General features: G+C 56.3%; 1 pseudogene; it reads left to right on the top strand.

Annotated features, from left to right (window-relative positions):
• The first annotated feature begins 1889 nt into the window (after positions 1 to 1889).
• On the top strand, positions 1890 to 4505 carry LOC119272448 (annotated as a pseudogene).
• Positions 4506 to 17478: the final 12973 nt, after the last annotated feature.

Here is a 17478-nt window from a genome sequence, read left to right on the forward strand (position 1 = left end):
TTCAAGCCGGCCAAAGAGACAAAGAAGACACCTTTGGACCCAGAGCACCCGGAGAAGTACGATGTCATAGGCGCGAACCTTGACAGCAAATAGGAAGGCGAGCTCGTCGATTTCCTCTGTGAGAATCGGGACATCTTTGCATGGTCACCCAAAGACATGCCGGGTGTTCCGTCGGATTTCGCCGAGTACAAGTGACATGTCCGATCTAATGCCAAGCCAGTCAGGCAGCCCTTGCGCCGCCTGTCGGAAGAGAAGAGAAGAGTCATTGGAGAAGAGATATCCCGGCTGCTGGCAGCCGACTTCATCATGGAAGTATTCTTTCTAGAGTGGCTGGCCAACCCAGTCCGTGTGTTGAAGAAAAACAAGTAGTGGCGCATGTGTATGGATTATACCAGCCTCAACAAAGCCCGCCCCAAGGACCCCTTTGCTTTGCCGAGAATTGACCAAGTGATAGACTCCACAGCCGGATGCGAGCTGTTGAGTTTCTTGGATGCATACTCGGGGTATCACCAGATCAAGCTGAACCCGACCGATAGATTGAAGACCGCCTTCATCACACCATTTGGAGCCTTCTGCTACTTGACCATGACGTTCGGCTTGAGGAATGTCGGCGCCACGTTTCAACGTTGCATGCAGAAGTGCCTCCTCAAACAACTCGGCAGAAACACCCACGTTTACTTGGACGATGCCGTGGTGAAGACGGAGAAGCGTGGAACGCTGCTAGAAGACCTTAAAGAGACCTTTGAGAACTTGCGCCTATTTCAAATCAAGTTCAACCCGGAGAAATGCGTCTTCGGAGTACCAGCCGGCCAGCTTCTTGGATTCCTAGTCTGGGAGCGCGGCATAGAGTGCAACCCTGTGAAGATCAAGGCCATCGAGAGGATGGAAGTGCCCACCCGACTGCTCGAGTACAAAAGTTCACCGGCTGTTTGGCATCCATCAGCCGATTCATCAGTCGGCTGGGCGAGAAGGCTCTCCCCCTATACCAGCTCATGAAGAAGACCACTTTTTTTGAGTGGAACGACAAGGCGGATGAAGCATTTCTCCAGCTCAAGAAGATGTTGACTACTCCACCTGTCCTGGTGGCTCTGACTCCTAAGAAGCCCATGCTCCTCTACATTGCCGCCACCAGCCGAGTGGTCAGCACAGTCACAGTGGTAGAACACAAGGAGGAAGGAAAGGCACTACCATTCCAGAGACCGGTGTATTACCTGAGTGAAGTGTTGTCAGCCTCCAAGCAAAACTACCCCCACTATCAGAACATGGGCTACGGCGTGCACTTTGCCGCCAAGAAATTGAAGCCGTACTTTCAAGAGCACCCAATCACTATTGTCTGCACTACTCCGCTTGCCGAGATCATTGGAAGCCGAGATGCCTCAGGCCGAGTGGCCAAATGGGCCATAGATTTTGCCCCTTACACCATCTACTACCAACCTCGCACCGCCATCAAGTCACAGGCGCTGGACGACTTCCTCGTCGACTGGGCCGAGACCCAGTACCTGCCACTAGCGCCGGATTCCACCCATTGGCGGATGCACTTTGATGGTTCCAAGATGCGTACCGGTTTGGGAGCCAGCATCGTCCTCACCTCTCCCAAAGGCGACAAGCTCAAATATGTGCTGCAAATCCATTTTGCCGCCTCCAACAACGTCGCTGAATATGAGGCACTCATTCGCGGGCTCCGGCTTGCCAAAGAGCTCGGCATTCGCCAGATCCTGTGCTATGGTGACTCTGACTTGGTGGTCCAGCAGTCGTCAGGCGATTGGGACACCAAAGATGCAAACATGGCGAGCTACCGCTTCCTCGTACAACAACTCAGTGGATATTTTGAAGGGTGTGAGTTTCTCCATGTGCCAAGAAATGACAATGAGCAACCAGATGCCTTGGCACGAATCAGCTCCACCCGTCAAGCAATACCGACCGGCGTCACCCTACAATGCCTCCTCAAGCCGTCTGTCAAGCCATCCCCAGAGTCGGATTCTATCTTCGTGCCGGCTCCTCCTGAAGCAGTCGGATCCAACTTGAGAGCTCCAGCAGCCAGCACGGGAATTCCGGCAGGCGGCCCGGGGGCCGCTGCAGTCGCACCAGGCCCGGTGACTTCAGAACCCAGCCCGGGGACTGCAGCGGTCAGCCCGGGGACTTCAGAGCCCGGCTTGGGGACTGCGGCAGTCGGCCTGGGAACTTCATCGACCCAGCAAGCGGCAACCGACTCCAACCCGCCGCCTCCAGGCCCAAGCGGCCTCCTCCAAGTTGCAGTCCTGGCAGTCGAAGAAATCATAGCACCTTCATGGGCCCAACCCATCCTCAACTTCCTGGTAAACAAGGAGCAGCCGACGGATGAGATCTCGGCCCGGCAAGTGCAACCCCGGGCAGCAACATACACCATAGTTAATAGAGAGCTTGTGAGACACAGTGTCACTGGTGTCTACCAGCGCTGCGTGGAGCCGGAGCAATCCTCAAAGACATCCATCAAGGCGAATGTGGCCACCATGCGGCTTCAAGAGCACTGGCCGCCAAAGCTTTCCGCCATGGGTTTTTCTGGCCGACTGCTCTAGAAGACGCCAAAGACTTGGTCCAGAAATGCAATGGGTGCCAGAAGTTCCGTTCCAAGCCACATCAGCCGGCTTCTGCACTCAAGACTATCCCCATTGCCTGGCCCTTTGCTGTCTGGGGCCTGGACATGGTTGGACCATTCAAAACAGCACGAGGTGGCATGACTCATTTGCTTGTCGCGGTGGAGAAGTTCACCAAGTGGATAGAAGCAAAAGCCATCAAGAAGCTGAATGGTCCGACTGCTATGACTTTCATCTCCGACATCACCATTCGATATGGCATACCACATAGCATCATCACCGACAACGACACGAACTTTGCCAAAGGCGCCTTGGCCCGTTTCTGCGCGACACAGGGCATCCGACTGGACCTAGCGTCCGTTGCCCATCCGCAGTCAAACGGCCAAGTAGAGCGAGCAAACAGCCTCATCTTGTCTGACATCAAGCCTCGACTAGTCGAGCCTCTGGAGCGTTCGACCGGCTGCTGGCTCGACGAGCTGCCAGCCGTCTTCTGGAGCCTGCGCACAACTCCGAACAAGTCAACCGACTTCACGCCTTTCTTCCTCGTCTACGGTGCCGAAGCTGTCATCCCAACGGACATAGAATTCGACTCCCCTCGAGTAACCATGTACACCAAAGAGGAGGCAGAAGAAGCATGTCAAGACGGCGTCGATCTGCTGGAAGAGGGCTGGCTGTTGGCACTCAGCCGGTCCAACATCTACCAGTAGAGCCGGAAGGTCAAGACGAGATCTTTCCAAGAAGGAGACCTTGTGCTCCGGCTGATCCAGCAAATAGCCGACCAGCACAAGCTTTCAGCGCCTTGGGAAGGCCCCTTCATCATCAGCAAAGTGTTGGGCAACGACTCTTATTACCCAATCGACGCTCAGAAGCCTCTAGGACGCAAGAGGGACAACTCCGGCAAGGAGACGGAGTGGCCATGGAATGCAAATCTCCTCCGAAGATTTCACAGTTGATGCAGTATGTACCATGCTACCTTTTGTACTAAAGTACGAAGACTCCGGGTCCCCCGAGAAGACCTCGGCGACTGCCCTCTTTTATCTATATGATAAGAATTATGCCAATGAATGTGTCATTTTCTTTATGACGCTTGGCAGCGGATCCAACTAGTCGGCCCGGGGACTCACCGCCTTGTACTATGAAATGCTTCCTGCAACCGGACAAGTAATGTGTTGGCACTTAAGCCGTCTCCTGTCAGAAGCCGCAGCTCGTAGAGCGACTGTTTGGTTGGCAGAAGTAAGGCAGAAAGGGTGCCCACATGAAAAATGGCTAAGGACCCAAAGCATGTGCATAGTTCAGGCCGGCTTCCCGCCTCTTCGACCGACTGCTGAGCAGCTAGCCGGCCGGCTTCTACTTAACTTGCTAAAAAACTCTACAAATGGCTAAGTACTTGCCTCCCCGGAAGTAGCTAAGTACTTGACCTAGCCATAGTCCACAGAGCGGCTGTTCGGCTGGCAAGACGGCAACCAAGGGAAGGCGGCAAAGGAAAGAAGCCAAAGAGCAGCAAGAAAGAAAAGATAGAACTCGGAAAAATATTTTACATAGAAAAGGCCCTCGGCCGATATTCAACAAAAGTTTGAGATACACCCCACGGGTGGAATTGTGCACAATTAACAAGTTCGTCGAGACTGATAGAAAGGTAAAGCAAAAGATAAACTGGCGGCCTAGGGAGCGGCAGACAGGTTCGGTGGATCGGAGGAGTTGGCGGCGCCGGTTGGTGGAGCGGCCGGCTGGTCGTGGCTCATTGCTGCAGGCGAGGTCGAGCTGAGGCTGGCCATCTGCTCCGACCTCTCGCGCCTCCTCTTTGCCTTCCTCCTCTGCCTCGGCTTCTTCCTCGCCGATGGAGTCGATTACCTCCTTCGAGTCCTCGCCATTTTCTGGGTTCCGCCCGAACCATTCTGGTGGCGCCTCGGCGCCGTTCTCAACCCGCTCTAGGACGAAGATACTGGTGTCGGTGTACTCGGCGATTGATGCCGCACGCTTGACGAGGTCATCTTCCACGACCGCCAACTCCTCCTGAGCTTCCAGCCGGAACGTGGATAGCTGGGCTAGACTCAGCCCAGGGTACCACGCCTTGACGAATTCCTAGGCCCGGCACGCTCCAGCCCGGGCCGAGGAGCCCTTCCAGGCGTCAAGACAGCCGGCCGCCACCTCCAGCCAGTCGGCAGTCCGACTAGGAGTGCGCGGTGCCGGCATGTCCGGCCACAGGGCGGCGATCGCCTGGGCGCCGACACACTAAAGCCGGCGCAACATCTGGTGAGCCGGCCGAAGACGGCCCTCGATGCTTAGGATCTGCTCGTTAAGGGTTCGGGGGGCGTCGGCGGCGATCTGTGCGCCGTCCACCCTCCGTCCTTCGTGATTAGCTTCAATGGCCTGACTGGCCGCGTCTGAGTGACCAGGGAAGAAGTCTACCAAGACAGAAAGCAAAGATCCAAAGTTAGAGACGAGAAGCCGGCTCGACCAACAGCCGGCAGCTGAATGAAGGAAATAGAGGGAATCTCACCATCGACTATGTCCTCGATCTCATGAAAGCCGGAAGTCAGCATCGCCTCCTTGTCGGTCGAGGCGGAGCGTTCGATCGCAAACTCAGCAAGGAGGCTGGTCTCCTTGTCCTCCGCCTCCTTCCGGGCTTTCTTGAGAAGCTCTACCTGTTCTGCCAATTGCACGACAAGCCGGTCGCGCTCTCCAGCCAGCTTGCTGCGCTCCTCCTCCTTAGCGCGCAGTGCAGTGTTGGCTTCGCCCAGCTGCTGCTGCAAGGTGGCGTTGGCTTCTGCAAAGAAAGAAGAAGGAAAAGGTGTCAGTTGCCTACAGAGAAGAAGTAGAGTCGCCAGGGAGATCTGGCCCGACTACTCAGCAGTCGGCCCGAATCTCGGGGACTACAGCCCGCGAGTGCGCCAGCGCGCCCCCGTGGAGAAAGGAGTCATCAACAGAAAGAAGAATAGTCGCCAGGGAGATCCGGCCCGACTGCTCAGCAGTCGGCCCGAATCTCGGGGACTACAGCCCGTGGGTGCGGCAGCGCGCCCCTGCAGGAAAAGGAAGAAGACTTACTCCGGCTCTCCGACAAGTCGACTGCATGTTGATCCAACTCCTGGACCTTGGAATTAAAGGCGGCAGCACGAAGGTTATGATAGTCTTGCAGCAAGGATATCAGCTCTCAGAGCCTGCTAGTTAAAGTTCTGCGCCGCCTACTCAACAGCTGGCCCGAAACTCGGGGACTACACCTAGTGGGTGCACTGACGCGCCCCCACGAAGCAATATAAGAGTTAAAAACGAAGAAGCAAGAAGCATACCTGGATGGCCTCTCGCGATGCCAGATATGCCTTGTTGCAGTTCTTGATGGCGTCGGCTTCAGCGCAGAGTTTGGTTTGAAGATCCAGCATCGCCTTGTTCAGAGGGCCCGTCTCGCCAACCCGCACCCACCCAGTGGGCGCGGTGCTGGTCGCCTCGGTGTCCGGGATCGAGGAGCTCGCGGTGCCAGTGTCCAGCGGGCGTTGCGCTGAGGCTGCCTTTGCGAATCGGCGGCGTGTCGGTGTGCCGGCCTCAGGAATCGGGTATATCACCAACTCGTTTCCAGTCGGTGGCACTAGCGGGTCCACTGGCTGCTCGCCTTGTGAGCTCCCGGACGGCGGCGGTGGAGGCACAATCACGTCCGGCATGGCGACGTTGCCGCCGTCCCTCTCCATGATCGGGTGCTAGTTGCCGACTTCCCTAGTCTACGCCACGAACTCCGGAGGTGGCGGCGCGGAGTTCAGGGGAGTGATGAATACCGCCGACTGGCGGTGCACGGCCTCCTCGGCCTGCTTCTTCACCGCGTCAGCTGCCTCGGCCTCTGCTAGTTTATTCAGGGCGGCGGCCTCCACCTTCTCTGCTTCCGCCTTCTCTAGGCGGGCGGCTTCCTGCTCCTCGTGCACTTCCTACGCGTTCCGCTCCCTCGCCTCCCAGAGGTCGGCGGCTGGGTCAATCCGCTGAGTGGTGGTGGAGGTCTCCGCCGACCCCACAATGGAGGTGGCGGACAATTTCTCAAGAGACAGCGGAGCCCTAGATCAAGGGAAACAAAGTAAAGATACTCAGACAGAACCAACAAGGAAAAAATGAAGGCGAAATAGGAAGGTAGTACTTACGCGGAAACCAGCTGCGGCTTCTTCACCTCATTGCGGAAGCGGATGGCCTTCACGGCCGCTTCGTCTCGCTTGGTCACCGCGGCCGAGCCCTTTGGCTTCTTCAGCCGACTGCCGAACAAGCTCGGCGCGGCCCGGCGTTTCTTCGTGCCGCCTGGGCATCCGGCGCGGCATACGAGCTCGTGCCCGGCTGGCCGACTCCTTGTTGGTAACGCGGGGCGACTTCCCTTGCATCATCGTCAGGCCAGTCCTCGAGGCTGGCTCCGAGCCTCGGGCCACCTGTTTTGCCGCCTCCTCCCTCGGCATCGTCCTCCAAGGCCGCCGCCCCCAAGTCGGGGTTGTCAACGTCCTCTCCGCTCGGTCGGGGAGGAATTGGCGCTCCGGCCCCGCAGCGCCTGCTGCCTGCTGGAGGAGGGGGCTCTGCTCAAAGGCCGATTGGTCAGGTCAGGCAGGCCGGACTTGGCAACAAAGAGACAGAGAAAAAAGAAAGACAACTTACCATAGGCAGGGGGTTGGCGCGTGAATACGGCTCCTTGCCGAACCACCACTCCTCCGTGAGCTCGCAGTTCGTGAGATAGTTCACCATGTGAGCTACCTCTGTGTGAGGCATCTCCTTGGTGCACAGCCAGCTTGGGTCCCGATGCCCGCTCATCTGGCAGATCATGTGAGGGCGGCTCTAGAGTGGGAGCACTCGGCGCGCCATGAAGGCGGACAGCAAGTCAGGCCCGGTCAGGCCCTCCGTTTGTGTCAACACTCGGAGCCGCGCGATGGCGGCGGCTCGAGAAGGCGACAATGTCCTAGCCCGGTACGACCAATTGGGCCGTCTCCCAGCTGGCGGGCCGGCTTCGTAAGCTGGCAAGTTGACCCAGTCGCCCTCTGAGAAGACGCTCTTCATGTAGAAGTACGACCGCTACCACATCTTCACCGACTTGATCAGCGTGATGAGAGGAAACGGATTTTCGGTCGCCGACCTCCGCACCGCGATGAACGCACCGCATTGGGCCGGCACGCCCGCGACGAGGGTGTCGAGATTGATGTAGAAGAACTCCCCCCAAAGCTCGATGGTGCGGAGGACGCCAAGGAAGCCTTCGCACAAGGTGACAAAGGCGGACAACAGCACCACCGTGTTCGGGGTGAGGTGGTGCGGTTGGAGACCATAGAACTCGAGGAAGGACCAGAAGAAGCTGCTCGCCGGCAAGCCAAGGCCGCGCAAGCAGTGCGAGCGGAAGACGACCCGCTCGCCCTCCTCCGGCACCAGCGAGATCTCCCTCTTCGGCGCGAGGCGGACCTTCACGTAATCCTTGCTGGGCAGCCGCCACGTCTGCGGAGGAAATCAACATGGTCGTCGTGAACTTCGGAGCCGTCCCATGCTCCGGAGCACGCCGTGGGGGGCGTGGGGTTGGAAGATGAGCTCATCGGAAATGAACTGCCGCAGCGCTCAGTGTGGCTTGGAGGCGCAACGTCGAGAGGAAGAAGAAGGAGGAAAGAATGGGGAGAAGAGACGCGTGTGCTCCGTCGTTCCCCCTCCTCCCCCTACTTATAGACCTACGGGCTGCGAAGCCGAGGGGGCGATTGTGGGATTTACTGCGCCCACGATTCCACGCCCCCCGTTTATCGCACGAGTTACTGCACGCAGTAACTCCGAGGGAACCTCAACCGCCCACCTCGGCCGTAGCGGATCCGCTCGCATGCCGAGGCATGGTAGTGGCAGGCCCCGCCAGCAGGCGTGTCCCATCGCGAGCGTGGGCTGGCAGACTGGCCTGGCCGCTCTACGCCACGTGACATGCCCACAACGGGCAGCAGTCTAGAGGCTTAGCAAGCATGCCACTTAGTTCCCGCCGCCGTGTTCAAAGTTTGGATAAATCAGATTGGGCGAGGCCGATTCCTGCCAGTCGGCCCGGTAGAAGTCGGAAGAAGCTTCCCCTCAAGCACTCGGAGAAAGAAACTGCTGAGGCTCCTAGGCTGCTTAGCCGCGGCACCTCACCAGCTTCGGGGACTACTGTCGGAGTAATGGGCCACGGGTAGGCTAACCCGAGAACCAGAACCTTTCAAGACATCGGGGCAGGCTGCGCCCCTCAAGGCGCTAAGACGAAGTGTCGCCTTCTTGTGGCCGGTTGGAGGAATAGCCGGCTGCCCGAAGACGGCTGAGTCCCAGAAGCCGGCATCAAGGCAAGCCGACTCCTAGTGGGCGGCTTCCAAAGAAGCCGGCCCCTAGCAGTCGGCCCGTGGCGCCAACGAAGCCTGCGCCCTCATCAAGAAAGACAAGACAGGGAGTGGCTACAGCGTAGCCCATCCCCCCCCCCCGACCCAGGGACAGGCATGGCCACAGTGTACTATACCGGCGGAGATCTCCGCCCGATGCGGCACTGTTGCCACTCCGCCCCTGGCGTCAGCACAAGTAGGCGAGGCCTTGCTCCCACGACGGCATGTTGATACGGCCTGGGGACGACGGGTCCCATTGATTAGTGAGAGCCCGGAAGACGGCTAGAGCCCCACCAGTCAGATCCGAGGGAGGTCGGCCTCCAGCAGTCGGCCGACCCCTTCCTTGGACCCCATGCGCCATTAACCAGACGAGACGCGGAGTGGCTACAGTAATCGCCCGCCAGGCGGCAGGGGCTGTAGCCACGCTCTCCTGACCAAGCCTGCGTCGTTAACATCTCGGCTACAATGATCAACAGCCGACAGGTCCCATGAGCAACGGAGGTGGCCTGTCGGCCCCGTACCAGACTAGTCGGTGGAGCCCACCAGGCGGCGGGCCCCAGTAGTCGGCGGAGAAGCCGGCAACCAGAGAGACTGACAGCCGGGTCCTACACCCGGCCAGATTACTATTGTACCCCTGGGGGGTAGGCCTATATAAACCCCCCCAGGGCACCCATGCAAAGGGTTCCCAACCTGTTAGAACTAGACCAACCCATAGAGAAAGGAGAGAGCTAGCCTTGCCTTCTCCTACCTCTAGCATACAGCTCGAGGAGCACCATTGTACCACTAGTGCCTTAGTGATCATGCGGAGACCCCGCAGAGCAGGATTAGGGGTGTTATCTCCTAGGAGAGCCCCGAACCTGGGTAAAGTGCGCCGGCGTTCATGTTTACGCCCCATCCCGCTTCCAGGCAATAAGCCATCCATTGGCATATGTCGCACCCAACCCCCGACATCAAGTAAGAAGCGAGGAGGCCACGAGGCAGGGAGGAAGGCCGCCCCCCTGGGCGCGCCCCCACCCTCATGGGCCCCTCGCAGCTCCACGGACATACTTCTTCCTCCTATTTATACCCATATACCCCGAAAACATCCAGGAGCACCACAAAACCCTATTACCACCGCCGCAACCTTCAGTACCCGTGAGATCCCATCTTGGGGCCTTTTCCGGCGCTCCACCGGAGGGGGAATCGATCACGGCGGGCTTCTACATCAACACCATAGCCTCTCCGATGATGTGTGAGTAGTTTACCTCAGACCTTCGGGTCCATAGTTATTAGCTAGATGGCTTCTTCTCTCTCTTTGGATCTCATTACAAAGTTATCCTCGATGATGTGTGAATTGTGGGTTTATGATCAAGATTATCTATGAAAAATATTTGAATCTTCTCTGAATTCTTTTATGTATGATTTGTTATCTTTGCAAGTCTCTTTGAATTATCAGTTTGGTTTGGCCTACTAGATTGATATTTCTTGCAATGGGAGAAGTGCTTAGCTTTGGGTTCAATCTTGCGGTGTCCTTTCCCAGTGACAGCAGGGGCAGCAAGGCACGTATTGTGTCGGGGGGATGATCCCCAGGCAGGCAAAGAAACTGGGATCCTTTTCAAAAACAATGGAGCCAGCATCGCCCCTCGATCTGGCTCACACTTGGCCGGGTCGCTCGACCCGGCCAAGCCCCGCGACCCAGCCAAGCTCTCCAACTCGGCCGGACTCCTCAACTCGGCCCCAACAACCAAGCTCAAGACTTCCCCAACAAGCCAGCACCGCTCTTGGCGTGTTCTCCAAACCCGGCCGAGGGTCAGCGGCCGTCGCATCCCGGCCGTATGATGGGACGAGTCTCCGCCAACCGATGACCAAAGCTACATCGCCCCGCCCATGCCTCTGGTCAGCCGGATGAGGCAACAGTGCCCCCACCTACCCGCTGACCAGGGCTGGTGTGGCAATAGTGCACCCGACGTCACCCATGACGCCGACAAGCGGTGACCTGACGGAGCGCACTGTAGCCGACTCAACTCGGCCTCGCCCTGACGACTGACAAGACGGCACACAGTGCCCCTAGGCGCATGGGGCCCGCGCCCGGTGAAGCCGGCGAGCCCTGGTACCCGACAGGTCCGAGCACCGGGTTCCTGGACACTGATATCCCGGCCCTACGGCCTTGTAACATTACCCTTGTACCCCTGGGGGTTGACCTATAAAACCCCCCAGGAGCCCTGATGCATACGGGCAAGCAATGCAACACACTCGCCCATCCACCCACTCACGCGTCTAGCAAGCAACACCCGAGGAGAGGGAGCAGCCTAAGCCTTGTCCTGACCTCCTTCTTCCTCCATACATCTCTAGGAGCAACTCTGTACTGTTACATATAAACCACACTCGGCAGGACTAGGCGTGTTATCTCTCCGAAGAGCACCGGACCTGGGTATATCTTGCGTCCCGCGCTCGCTCATGGCGACCTAGCCTCTGGAGCCCACTAGTGCCCTCAAGCCTCCTCCTATCTTTAGCCATCCCTTGGCATCTACCGTATGCCCACCACGACAGTTGGCGCCCATTGTGGGGAAGCTCGAGGTCCTGGCCGGGAGCATGCTTCAGACGGGGATCTTCTCCGACTCCGACGAGCCCGTCACACTGGCAGACGACGTCATCGACGTGCTCGCCGCCTCCTTCGCCACGCTGTGCATCTCCGACACGCCTACGGACGACAAGTACCCCCGCGAGGTACTGAGCTTTTCTGATTTCCCGCTCTCCATCAATGACGGCGCTCCCCTCGGAGTGATGGACCTCTGCATGGAGGTTTTCGTCACCGACACCGGCGCCTCCTCCTCGTCGAGCATGGCAAGGAAGGCCACCGAAGCTAAGGCCGTGGCGGATAGGGCTAGCTCGCCCAACCCGCTGCGTGCCACGATGCAGATCCTCCACGTTCCCATCGGCACCGACATCGACGCCTCCAACATCGTCGAGGCCCGGACTCGTCTCAACGAGGATCGCCAGCGCCTGCTGGACCTCACCGAGACACTCGCTGCCGCGTAGCGCCGCCTTGCCTGTGCCCAGCTGGAGCGTGACGCCACCTATGGCTTCACGCCTACCGCGCCCGAGCCAAGCCGGGTCGCCGGCGTGCGACCCCAGGGTGGCGCGATCGGGCACGCCTTCCGCGCTCTCCCTCCCGTCTACGAGACTCACGTGAAGAACATGCGTGCTGCCCAGGCGGCCGCGGTCGGCCTGGATCAGCTCGCGGGCGAGGAGCTGCAGGATCGCCTCAAGAGGGTGGACGACCTCCTTGTCGCGGCCAACGCACAGCAGGACCGCCTCAACCAGCTCGCCATGCCGGCCGGATCCGGTTCTGTCCGAGTCGCTGGACCCGGTGACATCCAGCACACGGCGTCTTCACCACCCAGCGAAGCGCACTCCGGCCGCACGCGGAACCAACGCAACCCTGCCTCGACGGCTACCGGCGGCTTGGGCCACGAGCCGGCTTCGGAGGCCCGACGCCGCCTCGACCCTCTGCTCCAACCCGGCTGACGTCCGACTGCAGGAGACCCTGCCCCCCGTGGTGGGGTCACTGACTGGCTGGGCCCGCGCGCCATCGACGACACCGACGCCCGTCATGGCCTCGACCGACTCGCCCTCTTCCAGGAGCTGGAAGAGACCGGCCCTGTCGGGCCGGCTTGCTTCGGGCCACGCATCTCGGATGAGCCCTTCACCAAAGGGTTCATGCTCCCTTGCGACACCCCCAAGTACAACAACACCGTGAAGCCGTGCTACCTCTTGAGCACTGCGTTGGTTTTCCCTTGAAGAGTAAAGGGTGATGCAGCAAAGTAGCGTAAGTATTTCCCTCAGTTTTTGAGAACCAAGGTATCAATCCAGTAGGAGGCTACGCGCGAGTCCCTCGCACCTACACAAAACAAATAAATCCTCGCAACCAACGCGATAAGGGGCTGTCAATCCCTTCACGGTCACTTACGAGAGTGAGATATGATAGATATGATAGGATAATATTTTTGGTATTTTTGCGATAAAGATGCAAAGTAAAATAAAAGCAAAGTAAAAAGCAAAGGAAATAACTAAGTGTTGGAAGATTAATATGATGAAGATAGACCCGGGGGCCATAGGTTTCACTAGTGGCTTCTCTCAAGAGCATAAGTATTTTACGGTGGGTGAACAAATTACTGTTGAGCAATTGACAAAATTGAGCATAGTTATGAGAATATCTAGGTATGATCATGTATATAGGCATCACGTCCAAAACAAGTAGACCGACTCCTTCCTGCATCTACTACTATTACTCCACACATCGACCGCTATCCAGCATGCATCTAGAGTATTAAGTTCATAAGAACAGAGTAACACCTTAAGCAAGATGACATGATGTAGAGGGATAAATTCATGCAATATGATAAAAACCGCATCTTGTTATCCTCAATGGCAACAATACAATACGTGCCTTGCTGCCCCTACTGTCACTAGGAAAGGACACAACAAGATTGAACCCAAAGCTAAGCTATTATCCCATTGCAAGAAAGATCAATCTAGTAGGCCAAACCAAAATGATAATTCGAAGAGACTTGCAAAGATAACCAATCATACATAAAAGAATTCAGAAGATTCAAATATTGTTCATAGATAAACTTGATCATAAACCCATAATTCATCGGTCTCAACAAACACACCGCAAAAGAATCTTACATCGAATAGATCTCCACGAGAGAGGGGGAGAAAATTGTACTGAGATCCAAAAAGAGAGAAGAAGCCATCTAGCTAATAACTATGGACCTGAAGGTCTGAGGTAAACTACTCACACTTCAGCGGAGGGGCTATGGTGTTGATGTAGAAGCCCTTCGTGATCGATGCCCCCTTTGACGGAGCTCCGGAACAGGGCACAAGATGTGATCTCGTGGGTACAGAAGGTTGCAGCAGTGGAATTAGGTTTTTGGCTCCGTATCTGATCATTTGGGGGTACGTAGGTATATATAGGAGGAAGGAGTACGTCGGTGGAGCAACAGGGGGCCCACGAGGGTGGAGGGCGCACCTGGGGGGGTAGGCGCGCCCCCTACCCCGTGGCCTCCTCCTTTATTTCTTGACGTAGGGTCCAAGTCTCCTGGATCATATTCTTCCTAAAAATCACGTTCCCGAAGGTTTCATTCCGTTTGGACTCCATTTGATATTCTTTTTCTGTGATACTCTGAAATAGGTAAAAACAACAATTCTGGGCTGGGCCTCCGGTTAAGAGGTTATTCCCAAAAACAATATAAAAGTGAATAATAAAGCCCAATAATGTCCAAAATAGTAGATAATATAGCATGGAGCAATAAAAAATTATAGATACGTTGGAGACGTATCAAGCCGGAGGACTGGCTCACCGACTACACCACCGCCATCGGCATCGCCGGCGGTAACCACCGCCTCGCCGTGCACTACGTGCCCCTCATGCTCCAAGGGTCGGCCCGCACCTGGTTGAACAGTCTGCCGGCTGGCAGCATCAACACGTGGGTCGACTTCGGGCAAGCCTTCGTGCGCAACTTCACCGACACCTACAAGCGACCCGGCCGCACCAGTCAGCTCGCCATGTGCATGCAGGGGCCGGCGGAAACTGGCTGCGAGTACCTCGCACGCTGGACCGAGCTCCGGAACAGCTGCGAGGGCATCCACGAAGTCCAAGCGGTCCAGTACTTCGTCAACGGGTGCCGAGACAGCACCCTCCTCAAGCACAAGCTCTTGCGCTCCGAGACGGCCACCATGGTTGCGCTCATGGTGAAGGCGGACAAGTACGCTAACGCTGACTCCGCTATGAAGATCCAGGTGGCGCTGGATGAAGCCGACAAAGCGAAGTCGGTTCCCCCTCTGAAGCCGGCTGGCGAAGGAAGCCAGCAGTAGCACAACCAACAGAACAACAAGCGCAAAGCCGATCAGCCGGCTCAGCGCTACGACAACCGGCTCGTCGCGGCCGCCGAGCAGGCGCCCGTGCCCGACCCGGCCGCCAAACGCCGGAACACCGGCAAGACGACATGGCTGCCCGCCATGAGCTTCAAAGAGATGCTCGATGCTCCCTGCAAGCACCACAGTGGCACGAGGCCATCCACGCACACGCTCCGACAGTGCACCATCACCAAGCGCATCGCAAGGGGCGACATCCCCACCGCCTCCGGCTCCGGCTCCGAGAGCAGGGCAGCCGCCTCTGCCTCCACCACCGCCTCCAGCCAGCGGCGTGCTGCGTGACGACCCCTACCCGGCCAAGAACGTGACCTACATCGTCTTCACCAGCCTCGGCGACGACAAGCGCAGCGAACGCCTCCACTGGAAGGAGGTGAACACCATCATCCTGGCCAAGACGGAATACATGCATTGGTCGGAGCTCCCGGTCACCTAAACCCAGGAGGACCACCGTGCCTTCACACCCAACCTGGGTGGTTACGCCCTCATCCTCGACCCCACTATCGATGCGCCCCGGTGCATGTGCAATTTCTCCCGTGTTCTCGTCGACGGCGGCAGCAACATCAACATCCTCTACCGCAACACCATGACCAAGCTCAGCCTCGAGGCCAAGGACCTGGAACCGACCCGGACGATCTTCCACGACATCGTTCCCGGCCTCTCCTTCTCGCCGATCGGCCGGATCCGGCTCGACATCGTGTTTGGCGACAGCAGCCATTTCCGACGCGAGCCAATCTGGTTCGAGGTGGTGGACCTGTCCAGCGCATACCACGCGCTGCTGGGCCAGCCCGCGCTCGCCAAGGTCATGGCTGTCCCCCACTACGCCTACCTGAAGATGAAGCTGCCGGGTCCAAAGGGCCTCATCACCGTCACCGGCGACTACCGCATGTCCCTGGACTGCACCCGAGACGGCGCCAAGCTAGCCGAGTCGCTGGTCATAGCCGAGGAGTGATACGTCCATTTTGCATCATGCTTTTATATCGATATTTATTGCATGCTATTACTTCACATTATGTCACAATACTTATGGCTATTCTCTCTTATTTTACAAGGTTTACATAAGGACGGAGAATGCGGGCAGCTGGAATTCTGGGCTGGAAAAGGAGCAAATATTAGAGACCTATTCTGCACAACTCCAAAAGTCCTGAAACTCCGCGGAATATCTTATAATAAAAAATAAAAAATCCTCGCCAAAGATGAAGACCAGGTGGGCCACACCCTGTCCACGAGGGTGGGGGTGCACCCCTACCTCATGGGCCCCCTGGTGGCTCTCCGATGCCCATCTTTTGCTATATGAAGTCTTTCATCGAGAAAAAAAGAGGAAGAAACCCTTCAGGACGAGACTCTGCCACCACGAGGCCGAACCTTGGCGAAACTAATCTAGGGCTCCGGCAGAGCTGTTCTGCCGGGGATACTTCCCTCCGGGAGGGGGAAATAATCGCCATCATCATCACCAATGCTCCTCTCATCGGGAGAGGGCAATATCCATCAACATCTACATCAGCACCATCTCATCTCAAAACCCTAGTTCATCTCTTGTATCCAATTCTTGTCTCCAAGTCCGGAATTGGTGCTAGTAGTGTTGATTACTCCTTGTAGTTGATGCTAGTTGGTTTATTTGGTGGAAGATCATATGTTCAGATCCTTTATGCACATTATTACCCCTCTAATTATGAACATGAATATGCTTTGTGAGTAGTTATGTTTGTTCCTGAGGACATGGGAGAAGTCTTGCTATTAGTAGTCATGTGAATTTGCTATTTGTTCGATATTTTGATGAGATGTATGTTGTCTAGCCTCTAGTGGTGTTATGTGAACGTCGACTACAAAACACTTCACCATTATTTGGGCCTAGAGGAAGGCATTGGGAAGTAATAAGTAGATGATGGGTTGCTAGAGTGACAGAAGCTTAAACCCTAGTTTATGCGTTGCTTCGTAAGGGGCTGTTTTGGATCCATATGTTTCATGCTATGGTTAGGTTTACCTTAATACTTTTGTTGTAGCTGCAGATGCTTGCAATAGAGGTTAATCATAAGTGGGATTCTTGTTCAAGTAAGAACAGCACCCAAGCACCGGTCCACCCACATATCAAATTATCAGAGTACCGAACGCGAATCATATGAACGTGATGAAAACTAGCCTGACGATATTCCCATGTGTCCTCGGGGGCGCTTTTCCTTATATAAGAGTTTGTCCAGGCTTGTCCTTTGCTACAAAAAGGATTGGGCCACCTTACTGCACTTTATTTACTTTTGTTACTTGTTGCTCGTTACAAATTATCTTATCACTAAACTATCTGTTACCACTTATTTCAGTACTTGCAGAGAATACCTTGCGGAAAACCGCTTATCATTTCCTTCTGCTCCTCGTTGGGTTCAACACTCTTACTTATCGAAAGGACTACGATAGATACCCTATACTTGTGGGTCATCAATACTCTTTTCTGGCACCGTTTCCGGGGAGTGAAGCGCCTTTGGTAGGTGGAATTTGGCAAGGAAAAATTTATATAGTGTGCTGAAATTTACTGTCACTTGTTACTATGGAAAGTAATCCTCTGAGGGGCTTGTTCGGGGTATCTTCACCCCGACCAGTAGAGCAAAGAGTTGCTCCTCAACCTACTGAACCTATTGAAAATGAAACTCATTTTGAATTTCCTTCGTGTATGATAGAAA

The sequence above is a fragment of the Triticum dicoccoides genome, chromosome 3A (assembly GCF_002162155.2).
Source record: "Triticum dicoccoides isolate Atlit2015 ecotype Zavitan chromosome 3A, WEW_v2.0, whole genome shotgun sequence".
NCBI classification, from domain to species: domain Eukaryota; kingdom Viridiplantae; phylum Streptophyta; class Magnoliopsida; order Poales; family Poaceae; genus Triticum; species Triticum dicoccoides.